We start from the raw sequence: 6118 nt of genomic DNA, 5'->3' as shown, positions 1-6118 counted from the left end.
CCCTTGAAAATTGTTCTTTTTAACTTACTTTACCATCCAAGCATAGTTCCCTGAGCTCACTCTCATCTCTGTATTCAGTGCCAAAACTTACCACCAGTGCACCCAAACCTCCAGGAAAGTCATGTCACTGCCAGGCTGACCTCCTGGGTAGTACCTAGGATCAAATATGCAGATGGAATCCTGTGAGAATGGGCCATTTATGATCTCTCTGGGTTTTCTCTCAAAGGTCTTTCCATCTAGACAGTCTCACTCTGTAACCATGCTAGCCTCAAACTCATGATCATCCTGATTCAGCCTCCCAAGTGTTGGGATTAGAGGCATGTGCCACTATACCTAGCTCTTTTAAGGGTCTTGGGAAGTTCTGAAGTCTCATTGGCAGCTGCTTATACACACATGGATGTGGTGGTTGCTTGGGTCTAAGGCAGTGTGTTAGTTGTGTCTCGTGTTGCTGTGATAAAGACTCTTCCAGAAACAGCTTAAGAAAGGAAGGGCTTCTTTTGCCTCACAATTCCAGGGTACAGGCTATGATGGCATGGAAGACACAACAGCAGGAGCCTGAAGCAGTAGGTCACACTGAATCTCCAGTCAGCCACCAGAGGAACGTGACACACATTCTCAACTCATTTTCTCCTTTTAAGTCAGTCCCAAGGAATGGTACTCACTCTAGAGTGAGTCTTCCCAACTCAAGTGACCCCTTCAAGATGATCCTTCACAGATGTTCCTGGAGGTTTGTCCTCTGGGTGATTCCAGATCCTGCCAAGTTGACAACCAACACTAAGCTCACAGGAAGTACTCTAACCATGGAGATGGTATGGTCACGTTATTGCACAGTTAGCCATCAATAAAGACTGAAAATACAGTAATACTTTTAGACGGAAAAAAGATGGAAAACTGTATTCCTGTTACCTTCTTCAGACCCTCAGGAAGGCTCAGCTGTGCTTGCTCTACAGAAGACAGTAGTTGGGACAAAGAGCAATGCTTTCAAGGAGCATCAGAAGTAGGCCTGTTTGGACGGTCTCTTCTGACTTGTGGTTTGAGGGGGTCATTTCACTATGGCTGACAAAGCACAGCAGTGGGAGTTGGGGGCTGGCTGGTCACAGTGCACCCACAGTCCAAAAGCTGAGAGCAATGCTCATTTGCATCCTCCTTTTTATTGGCCTAGCAGCTAGGATGTATGTTTTCTTCTAATTAACCTACTACAGGAAAAGCTCGTGGACCTGCCTAGAGGTTTCTTTCCAAGCCGATTCTGGGTCCTGTCAGACTGAAGGTCCACATAAACACCACACTGCTCCTGGGGATTTGCTCATGTATAAAGTAGTGACAATGAAAACATGGCTCTATGTGAGGTTGCATGCTAGAAAGTTGTTCACGGGTGGTCACGTGGGATAGGCAGAACCATTAGTTTCATAACACAGAACGTGACAGCTGTTCTCCTGACCTCTTTCTTGGTTTCCTGTTGGACTCATCACCGCAGAATAGAAAGCCCATGGGACTTGGATAAGGCAGTTATTACTTTGAATTTCTGTCCCTGCTAGTTATCTTGTTTCATCACTTAATCTCTCCAAACCACAGTTTCTTCATGTGTAAAACTGGACTATTAGTTACTCCATTTGAGGGTGGTAAAACATGTTAGATAAAATAATGTAAGACCGTCAGTTCAGTGCATAATACATGTTAAAAATCTCAATAGGTACTGTGTTCACACAGCATCAGTTACATGATTCTTGGAGCCCAGTGAAAAATGTAAATGTAAATCTTTCACATGGTATCATGGTTACTTTTGTTTGTTTGTTTGTTTGTTTGTTTGTTTTACTTTTAAGCAGTCTTTAATGAAAGCTGTGTAGGACACACCCCTACTCCTGCATCTTCTCAATTGTTTCTTCCTTGCATTTGCCCTTCTCCTTTCCTATTTCCTTTTTGCAGTCTTTGTCCAGCTTTAGCCTGGTGATAACCACCTTGCTGGGGTAGATGCCCACATGGACAGTTGTGCCATTAGCCTTTTCTTGCTGGACTCGTTCAGTGTAGATGACGTATTTCTTCCTGTACACTTGGACCACTTTGCCAATCTGCTGGCCTTTGTAGTGTCCTTGGACAACCTGAACTTCATCATCCTTTCAAATGGGCATAGACCGAACATTATACTTCTGCCTCAGCTCTTTGGAAACGGGGGAAGACATGATCTTCCTCCGAATGTGAGAAGGTGCATTGAAATGCCGTTTGCGGTTCTTTCATGTGCTTTGGTCGGAAGTCACAAAGGGCTTGAACTTCATTTTGGTGGTTGCGATCCAGCGATGGCTGCAAAAGGAAAGAGGTCTCTACCTGACTTCCGGTTCTGTAAGTTGACCCATCATGGTTACTTACCCTCAGATCATTGTAAAATTTCAAGATCATTAAAAGACGATCAAGGAGTTCATTCAGTACCATTTAAACCAGTATGTCAATCCCCAAATATTTTGACCAAAAGATATGGAGGAGATTAAAGGGCTAGAACTTGATGCCCAACATTAGCTATTGAGGACATGAAACTGAAGTACATTATGTTTAGTGGATTCTGGAAATTTCTGGTCCACAGTCAAGGAGCTGGATGTGATAAAGCTGGGGAACATAAAATTTTCCTGCCCTGAGACCACACAAAGCATTTCCTTTAAGAACTACAAAGCCAGTGTGGATAGAACACCTCAGCTGACCAAAAGGCCACAAGTTCTAGTACCAGATGGTACAGCAAAGGAAAAGAACAGATGGCCCTCGTGCAAATTTTATTTCTGCTTAAATAAAACCACCAAACTGCCAAACAACATAACAGCAAAATGAAAATGTATGCTCCTTAATTCAGACATTAATGTGAATGTCAAGACTGTAAGACATGCTGTTAAGTACAGAGCCCTTGTCAGGACTGGGAGCCTCTATCTCCACATGTTGTCTATGAAGCCAGTGGGTCATCCTAAGGCTGTGATTGTGTCTCATCTTGGTTTGTCTTAAAGTCAGTTCTGAAGATCTGCAGACTTTGACCTGTGTGTCTTCCTAAGACAAGGCCTTCCATTCCTCTCTAAAAGGCTGGCCATTCGGTTATGAAAGGAGAAAGGGGTTTTTAGATGACATGTATGATGGTGATACAGGTAAGACATGTATTCTATCAGTTTTGATTGCTCATAACTCCTAAGACCTCTTCAAAGATGGTCTACAGTCTAGTGTCCAAGATCCAGGCTCAAGTATTTCATGCTCTTTGGCAAAAAATTTAAATAATAACTATGTGTTTTCTTTTGCAAATTCTTTACAATAAACTTTTAATTGAAAACAAAAACAAAGAACATGCCAGCTTTCTTTCAGATGGGGCAGATTTCTAATAGTGACTAAAATGATCATTGCCACAAGTATCCCTCTTTTCACTCATATGATGGAAGAGGCTGGGTTTATTTAAGTGCCACAAAATACATTTTTTAAAAAAAAACCTGAAAATGTATTTACTATCTAATTTGTAGACATGTCTTACATTGGTATAGCTCAAACCAAGCTTCTCAGAGGACATACACGGTAGAGACAAATTAAGGTTGGAAACGGCTCTAAAATCTTTGAGTAAACTATTCTATGTCCTTTCTGTCTGAAACACCCTACACATTTTTCCCTCTGGGAAAACAGACAACCAGAGAACATCAAGAAAAACAAACAAAAATTAAACCACCTACTCATGCTTCCAACCTCAGCTTAATGTCATTTTTGTTTTGTTTTGACTCTTCAAACTAAATTCAGCATCATGCCATCCAAGATTAACTTTTTAAAATTCTCTGTTCCTATCTGTCATCACACACACCTCAGCTCCCTCACACCATGGTTGTGTAGGTTTACTTGGACAATTCACACCTCCTCCACTCTCTGTGTCTCTGTCTCTTTCTCTTTCTCTCTGTCCCTCTCTCTCTCCAGAAGTGCACACTCTTAAGGAAGGAATCTTGGAGGTTTTGTTGACTGCTTTTCCCACGAATCTGACACAGTGTCTAAAACGTGGAGTAAGTAACTCATTACCTATTTATTCAATGGGGGAAGGAATGAAAATGGCCAAAGATGTGGACTTTAGAAAAATTTCCTGTTCTACATTTACTGGAGACATTTCCAGTTACACATCACCATGACTTCCTAGGAAAATGGTGCTTAAAGAAGTTAATACTCAAGTCCTTAGAAGGCCTCTGTGCTGAAAAGGGAATAAAATACTTAACAAAGAGCACACTGAGAAAAATATTTCCTGTCTGTGTGTTGCACTTTCACGACCCATTAGATAATTCTGTGACCTTAGACTCATGGCAGCAGGCAGCAGGATTAAGGAAGGTTCTTTAGAATTGAGTTTGAGAGCCTCACTGAACTCTTAGTGACCTGATATGGATGCTGTAAAAGGCTAGCTTTGGCGCTGAATTTATGAATAAAACAAGAGAATAACCTGTCATTGTACCAAAGACAATCAACTCTCTCAAGAGGCATCTTTCCACATTAGAATTAGTGTTTCCTTATAGTAGTCACTAGACTCCATGCCATTGGTGACAGGACAAAAAAGTCTAGCTTTTTTTTTTTTTAAACAATTTATTTGACAATAAGTTCATGCCGTGTTAACAGAAATCTAGATAGATCCTAGATTATGATAAAAATCCCAGCTGAACTTGACATTGACAATGTGACCTTTAGAAAGTTACTTTAAATTACATAGCTTTATGCATAACTCTTTATAAGGGAAATGCATAAAGGAGCATTTCCCCAGAACAGAGCAGGGTGAGCTCTGCAGGCTGGAACCCCAGAAGATGTATAGTAAACACCTAGAACATAAAAAAAAAAAAAAAATAAGAAAACCAGCAGCACCCTGGGAGCCGACAGCCTGCACCAGTCAGGACAGGGGACAAAATATCTTCAAGGACAAGATAATCCCTTTAAGGGCCATAAAAACCCAGGCTCCAGGCAGTTCAGGAGATGGTGGGGTTCCCAGTGTACCACAGCACACATGGGCCACATCCCTTATAATAACAAACAAATCTTCCAGAGACCATGTGTCCTGCCAACATCTTCTGCCTCTTGCCTAGTTCTGACCTTGGTGACCATAGAGTGTCTGATACTGACACCCAATGTCTGACAGGTTGGCCTGGCTAACCACACCTGAAGCCATGATCAGCTAGCTTCCACCCATCACTCTCAATAAACATCTCTTTCAAGGAGCATCTCCTCAGAGCCAACATTCACTCACTGTCTTTCCCTCATCAGTGGATATGGACATGCTGGCCTGCTGCACACAGGGCCACTGGACATGTGACTCGCTTACTGTGCCTCTCCTTACTGTCCATGAGTGAGCACACCTCTGAAGATTGGTGGCAGCCCTTACAGCTAGATCATTAGGTCATCAGCTTTGCTGTGAGTTGTGTCCTCATGGTATCTGTGAACAATAAACTGTGCATTTGAGAAGGACCTTAGACTGTCCGCCTCTCTGGAACACATAAACAAGACTGGTCATGGGATAGTTCTGTTTACATAGGACATTGGAGGACAGAACTGGAGTTCCATGAGGGTCCGTTCCATCACGGCATGGCACACTGGTGTCACTTTAAACAAGAACTTTTCAGGCAGGCATAGTGGCTTGCAGCTCTAATCCCAGCACTGAGATGGTGGGGCTGAGTTTTAGGCAACCTGAGACCTTGTCTCACAAAACAAAACAAACAAACAAACAAACAAAAAAACCAAGAAGGTGATTTCCATGATAGAGATGCTCAGCAATGCAGTCAGATCCCCTTGGACCCAGTGAGTACCCACCACACAGAGACTGTGTCCTCACCCTCAGGATGGCCCTTTGTGGTTTACAGTGGGTAAGAGATTTATTCTTAATTTTTAATTATGTGTGTCTGTGTTGGGAAATGTGCATGTGTGAACGTAAGTGTCCATGGACCCAGAAGTCATTGAATCCTTGGCAACTGAAGGAGGTTGTGAGTTGCCTAATGGGAACAAGAACTTGGGTCCCCTGTGAAAGCAACATGCATTCTTAACCACTGAGCCATCCCTCTAACCCCTAGAATTTGATTTTAAGATTACTTTCAATTCTAATTTTTTTCTAATATTCTAAACTCTGAATGAGTGGACTAAATGTAGATTTAAA

The 6118-nt window shown here is 42.2% G+C and overlaps 1 pseudogene; it reads right to left on the bottom strand.

Annotated features, from left to right (window-relative positions):
* Nucleotides 1-1853: 1853 nt before the first annotated feature.
* LOC118570690 lies at nt 1854-2270 on the bottom strand (annotated as a pseudogene).
* Between the last annotated feature and the right edge of the window lie 3848 nt (nt 2271-6118).

This window comes from Onychomys torridus, chromosome 19 (assembly GCF_903995425.1).
Source record: "Onychomys torridus chromosome 19, mOncTor1.1, whole genome shotgun sequence".
In the NCBI taxonomy this organism is placed as follows: domain Eukaryota; kingdom Metazoa; phylum Chordata; class Mammalia; order Rodentia; family Cricetidae; genus Onychomys; species Onychomys torridus.
The sequence above is the reverse complement of the archived record's forward strand: the minus strand, read 5'-3'. Positions and strand labels throughout refer to the sequence as shown.